Below are 6,975 nucleotides of genomic sequence, written 5' to 3'. Positions count from 1 at the left end.
TGGAAGATGGAGACTTTGACCAGGAGAGGGGGTTGTCTACCTTTGAAGGAAATCTCACTCATTCAATATTCTAAAGCATGAATGGCCGTGGAAATCTGATGCCGTATCCTCCTGGGTGCTTTAATTTGACCTGGCTATACACTGATATATTCAGAAAATATGGTCAGTGTGAACATTAACATTGGTCAGTTTTAATTGGGAATGATTTCTTTGCATCGTGTGGAGTCAATTATTAATTCAGTTTATTACTGAGCATGTAAGTGCAGGCTTTGTTGTTAATACTTATCCACAATGTCAGGCTTACATTTTTCATTTAATGCATGTGAAATAATGTGAAAGTATGAGACCCCGTTTAGAGAAGCATTTAAGGCATTTTAGTTACATAATTGAAAAACCAAAATGGAGACACACGAGGCTGGGGGAAAATGCCCCAGCACGATTCAATTTCAGGCCAATGTGGCTGAGTCAACGTCTCCAGAGGAGGCTGTCTTATGAGAGTCTGAACATAACAATGTGCTTTGTACTTTCCAATCATTCTGTATTATTCACAAAAATACCATTTTTTTTTACCTTCTGACATTATGCCAAGAAATCTCTGATGTATTATTTAACACTGCATTGAGACCTTGGCATTACCATTACATTAGTATGCAGCAGCAAACCCACAGATACTTTTTTTTTTCAGGAGTGTGCAGACACTGGTTGGTTTATGAAGGAACCTGAACCAAATATCAGATATAGATTCTGTTGGGTTTCTGTAAAATGGCTTAGAGTCTGGTTTTGACCAACTCTATATATAAAGTGTCATAAGAGAACTTTTTTGTTGTGATCTGGCGCTATGTAAATAAAATTTGATTGATTGAGTGATTTGATTGGTTTTCCCCTGTAAGTCGCTTTGGAAAAAAGCATCTGCCAAATGCATAAACATAAACATATACAGTGTAATCAGACCGTAAGTCCATTATACACTTACTTGGCAGCAGTTGTAGTGAGGGCACTAAAAGCCTTTCAAGTGCCACTTTAACATCAGGTCCATAACTGATGATAAGATTCTTAGAAAATATCCTCACTTTTCAGGTAAAACATTCATTATTTCTACAAAAATGACTTTCAAAATCCTCTTTGTTTTTGTGTCACACTGAAATTGTTGATGCTGACTTAATGGAATTGACGTATACTCTAAATAGACTTTTTTTTTACGAGAACACCAGGAGCTCAAGTACTGCTACTAAAGTATAGGACTTAAGAACACATCACTAGTCAGACATTAACAAACCACTCAGACATGAAAGCAGCAGTTCTGATACAACACCATGGAAACCCATGTATCTTCATGTAGTCCTACAGAGCATTTAACAGCAGGAGGTGTCACAGCGCTGACAGTGAGTGAACCATCAAAGACATTCCCTCTATTATTTCCCACTTAAGAGTTCTGAATTTCAATACCATATGAGGACTGTACAAAAACTGTGCACTTAATGATGGAGTTGAGATGTTGCATTCATTTGAGAAGGAAAGTCATTTGCAATTTAAAAGACATCAGATCGCACTTTCCTGTGCATGACCCACCAATCCACCACCGATTGGCCCTAATATTGAAATCAAGAATTCACACCGTGCTCCAGCCTGACCCTCAAAACAACTTGTCAGATATGTTTTATCTCAACCAAAGATGATTCCAGACAATCAGACAGTAAGATTAACTATGCAAACAAAGCCTCAGACAAAACGCCGATCTGAAAAGCATTGTGTAATCTGCTCTGACAAACCATGGAGACTGGCTGCTAATTCTTTAACAAATGTGAACAATCCACAGTCACCTTGGTTGGAAAACACTCATTTAGATGTAGCGCAGCTCTGACATTGTTACACAATTAATTAATGAGCAAAGCACCTGAGGCTACTTACATATTCAGTCCTGATGTATTCACTTACATTAAGCTTCTCATTGCACTCACAGCTCAAAACATACAGTACTGTGCAAAAGCCCTAAAGCCAATATTAAGTTTGTTGGTTTAATAACGTTCTAATGACCACACATGTGCATTTCTCAGTCTCTGTATTAAGATACAATCTGGATATATGTGAAGTGTGTACAGCAGAAAAAACAAAAGCTTAAAAAAACAGCATTAATAAACCAAAGAAGTAGAATTTAGTGTGACATCTCTTTGCACTTAACCTGTAGTTGGTATATGTTTTATTACTATTATTTTTATTTTATTTTATATTGTTTCTTTCTTTGTGCTATATTATTTTTTGCACTATATTTATGCACTTTTTTCTTGCACTTTATCCTGTTGCTGCCTTGACCATTGAATTTCCCCATTGTGGGATCAATAGAGTCTCATCTAATCAAATGGAATCAAATGGAATGGAATGGAATCTTATCGAATCGAATCTTATCTAATCTAATCTAATCTAATCTAATCTAATCTAATCTAATCTAATCTAATATAATCTAATTTTATCTAATGTAATTTAATTCAATTTAATGTAATTTAATTTAATTTAATCTAATTTAATTTAATCTAATTTAATAATGTAATGTAATTTAATTTAATTTAATTCAGTTTAATTTAATTTAATTTAATTTAATTCAGCACATGTCAGATGTTTCTAACTCTTCATTTTGCTTCTTGTCATGAAGTCAGAGGTCACACTAAATACTGACTTTATACTGAATACTAATACTTTTAGAACCCATTCAGTTCAGTTTTGTGTGTGTGTGTGTGTGTGTGTCTTTTAAGGCTGTGCTCATAATCCAAATATTTCTGTATCTGAAGAGAAAAACAATAAAAGATTAGTACAGCACAAATTTTTTTTAAACAGCAGGATATCTTAAATAACTTCATTTGGAAAGGTGCTACTACATTAACTGGTAATGCACAGTAATTATTTGTTCTCACTAAGAATGGCTCACACAGGTACTTTCTTTTCAGAGCATGTTTTGAAAATAGGAGATTCATTTCCTTTCCATAGTCTCCTCACACTGTTCGGTCTCCTGAAACCTTCAGCCCATGTTTACTTTGACCACACTGTGCATACACTCCCCTTTCCGCTGCCTCCTTTTGTTGTAACCTGTGCAAAGACGGGGGATTTGGACAGTCTTTTGATGACAACTCCCTATGAAATACGACAAACCAATATATGCCCAATATATGCTATAGTCAGTTTGTTCTCCCATCCACATCTACAGAGAGTGAAGCAGGTTTAACTTCTGAAGTTCACTCCAGCTCCTAAGCAACAAAATGTAAAGACGTATTAATTACAGAGTGTAAATTTGGAAGCATGCAGACTAAGTATGATTTGTTTTGTATGTTTTAAAATAATCTCTGGCATTTCATACTTTATACAAACAATCGAAAAAATCATAGTCTACCAATACACATATCCCAGGCTTGCTTTCCATTTTCATTCCTCTGGAGGAGCAGCAATTAAAGCCTGTGGACTGCCTGTTTCAGATAAACAAGTGAATATATCAGATTTATGATACAAACTAAACTTAGAACATTGTGTCTGTTCCTTCTGGGAAAAAACTGCACATTTCTCATTAGAAACATAGTTCATTTTAAGTGAGTCAAACAGCCTCCTCTTACTTTTATGAGAACTTTATCCTCGCCTCACCTTTTAAAACTTTCCATAGCAACGTCAAGAAAAGTGCATGTGTTATTTTATTCATTTCAGAGTGTGAAAACTCACATAAGTAAAAATCAGTAAGGTTCAGTCGGAAGCATGTGACGGTGCAAAGACTCAAGAAGTATGTATGATGTTTCCAATTTTAGGTAACCTGGTAGAACGTGACTGCTGAGATTACCTTTTGTTTAAATTAAGACAGAGGCCTGAATTTTGTGCTTGCGTCAGCCACTATAAATGCTCCATGTAGATCATGTTTCCAAAATAGATTTCATCTAATAGAACGATTGCAGAAAAGTTGAGCCATGGTGACTGGAGGATCTGCAACACCTACAATTATCACAGACATAGACTTTTTTTTTCTTTTTTTCTTTCTATAAGGTAAATCTGGCATTGCACTGATAATGAATAAGTGGGTGCTTCTACGAAGCTGGGTTCATTTTGGTACCAGCTTTTTAGACCCAATAATGAAGAGAAATTTAGATGTACCTAATGATGACCTCAGATAAATGCAAAAAAATATACTCTTCTAATGAATTTTTAATAAAATATTGGGGCCAAAAATATGACTAGAATTGGGACAGAAAAAGCTACCTAGGTGTCACTGCATTTTATTTTGAAAACTTTTGAACACTCTTTATTTTGAAAGGGTCTCATATATATCGCTATAAATGTGAAAACTGTGTTCACTTTGATGATCTTAGTGGTATTTCTAATCCAGACATGCAGGTTTTTCATGAATCCGCAGTCTCATTCCAGGTTTCACATGTAACCTATCGTGTCCACTCACGTTACATGCGGAACCTGCCCATTAAACCTTCCTCTTGTGTTAGGGACCCATTTTAGGTTTTAAATGTATAGATAAACCACATAATATTTCTGTATTGCATAAAGGATTTTTGACTTTGACAGGAACCTCTATTTCAACATAAATACTACAAAACAAAATAATTCACTAAATTATAAAATGCTCTGGTTGACATTAGGACCTTTGTGTTTTTAGGGTTGGTTTTGACCCAGTTATAAAAATAAGATTATAAAACAATAATTAGAGCCCAAACTGAAATCATAAGTGCACTGCCAGCCAACACACTGCCAGCCAGTTCCTCTCACAATCACATGAGCTTTTGGGTTCTCATTTTGCCTTATTATCCAGTTTACCTGCACAAAAACAAAACAAGCAAAGACGGCATGTCCACACATGTGAGGTCAGTTCAGTTTAGAGTTGACTTGCAGAGGGCACATGGAGGGTATACTGACAAAAAAAGAGGCCCAGAGGCTCACATCAAAAATATTAAAATCAATATTTTTATGAATTAGGAGGCCTAACAAGGTAACCAAGAGACGAGAAACAAATCAGTTGATAGATAATTGTTTTTACTGTATTTTACAACTGATTTACAACATGGGTCATAACCGACCCGTTAACATAAGCGATGGTAACAGAAAGCTAGAAACACAAGAGGCAGGTTAAACACAAATAAATTATGAGTGATTTTGCAACACTTGTCATTTTTGTGAAACACTCTGCCTTGCTTATTTACTTTGATTCCCAAAATGTACCTGTGAGAGAATAAAAAGATCTACAGGGTGGGGAAGCAAAATTTACAATATTTTGAGGCAGGGATTGAAGGACAGTGTATGACCAATTAGTTTATTGAAAGTCATGAGAATTTATTTGCCACAAGAAAATTGACATAATAGAAAATGTTTTTATTCTATGTGTCCTCCTTCTTTCTCAATAACTGCCTTCACACGCTTCCTGACACTTGCGCAAGTGTTCCTCAAATATTCGGGTGACAACTTCTCCCATTCTTCTTTAATAGTATCTTCCAGACTTTCTCGTAATAGTTTTGCTCATAGTCATTCTCTTCTTTACATTATAAACAGTCTTTATGGACACTCCAACTATTTTTGAAATCTCCTTTGGTGTGACGAGTGCATTCAGCAAATCACACACTCTTTGACGTTTGCTTTCCTGATTACTCATATGGGCAAAAGTTTCTGAAAAGGTATGGATAATAGTGTTAGGTATGATTATGACATCAATATATGTTTGGTTTCAAAACAATTGACGTAGTGCCTGCTGAGAAAAAACAACTAAATGTTCATTGTAAATTTTGCTTCCCCACCCTGTGTATATATATATATATATATATATATATGTATATATATAGTAGCGCATAATTTTCGTGTCCTTTTTACTGTGTTACACGCGGATTTTTGTATTAAAAAAAAAATGTAAAAAAGTATAAAAATGCGTTTTATCTGAAAAATAGTTTCTCTTTTATCTCAGTAGATATTTATTTTTAAAATAGATGCAAAGTGTTTCCAGACTTGCTTCATAATATTAGTCTACAACTAGTTTAAATTTTTATCCCCCATGTCCTGTTTTTAGGGACCAGTTTCATAGAAGCACCCAAGTAAATGAGACACACAAAGAGTTAATTCCCTTTGTAGAAAATAGGTGATAATGGAAAAATATCAGTAGTTTCCATGAGAACGTAACTCTTGTACCTCACAGTTTAGACATGATTATTTTCATTTATGTCATAACCAAACCCTCGACCAATTTTCAGACCAGACAGCACAGTTATTTACTGTACTTGTATTCTGTCTACTATTTATATGCACATTAAACGATTTTTGATATAATGGAAGCGATTATGTTCCATAGAAGTCATGAGAACTGAATATACATTAAAAGTATGAATGGTGATGATTGCATGTGGAATAAATAAGCGTTACAACACGGATGCAAATATATAGAAACATCAGTTGCACAGCATTGTATTGTTTTTTTTTTCTTTTCTATTTTTATGTGTGTGTGCTATTCAACGCATTGTATAACATCAGGAACTGAGTCTTCTTTGATCTCTGAAGCGTCGGCGAACATGGTTATTAGCGCCACGTTAATGAGGTATCATTTTTCCCGCAATCTGTTTTCTGTCACTTAGCGTCCGTTCATCCCTCAGTCACCGTTTTCACATCACCGTAATAGGGTGGGTTTTATAAATCATATTCGTCATCCGTATTAGTGGTACCTCTCAGATCTGAAGTAGCTGTAAATACTACACTGTCTTTTTTGTTATTAATGAGATATCTGCTGTGTGATTCAGGCAAAAAAAAAAATACACCCTGGGCTGTGTTAATGTCACCTTGACATCACATCACCTACTGTGCCAGATTGAGTCATACAGAATGTCTGGGCCCACTTGAAAAGACTGTGGAATAAATGAGCGGATTCACTATATCCTGTAGATGTGTGGTTCAACATCTAAAGTGACTAAAATAACCTGTTCAGTAAAGGAAACTTAACCTTTTGGGTGGTGAATTCTTTTA

Source organism: Sphaeramia orbicularis, chromosome 7, assembly GCF_902148855.1.
Source record: "Sphaeramia orbicularis chromosome 7, fSphaOr1.1, whole genome shotgun sequence".
NCBI classification, from domain to species: Eukaryota; Metazoa; Chordata; class Actinopteri; order Kurtiformes; family Apogonidae; genus Sphaeramia; species Sphaeramia orbicularis.
This window is presented reverse-complemented; position numbering follows the sequence as displayed.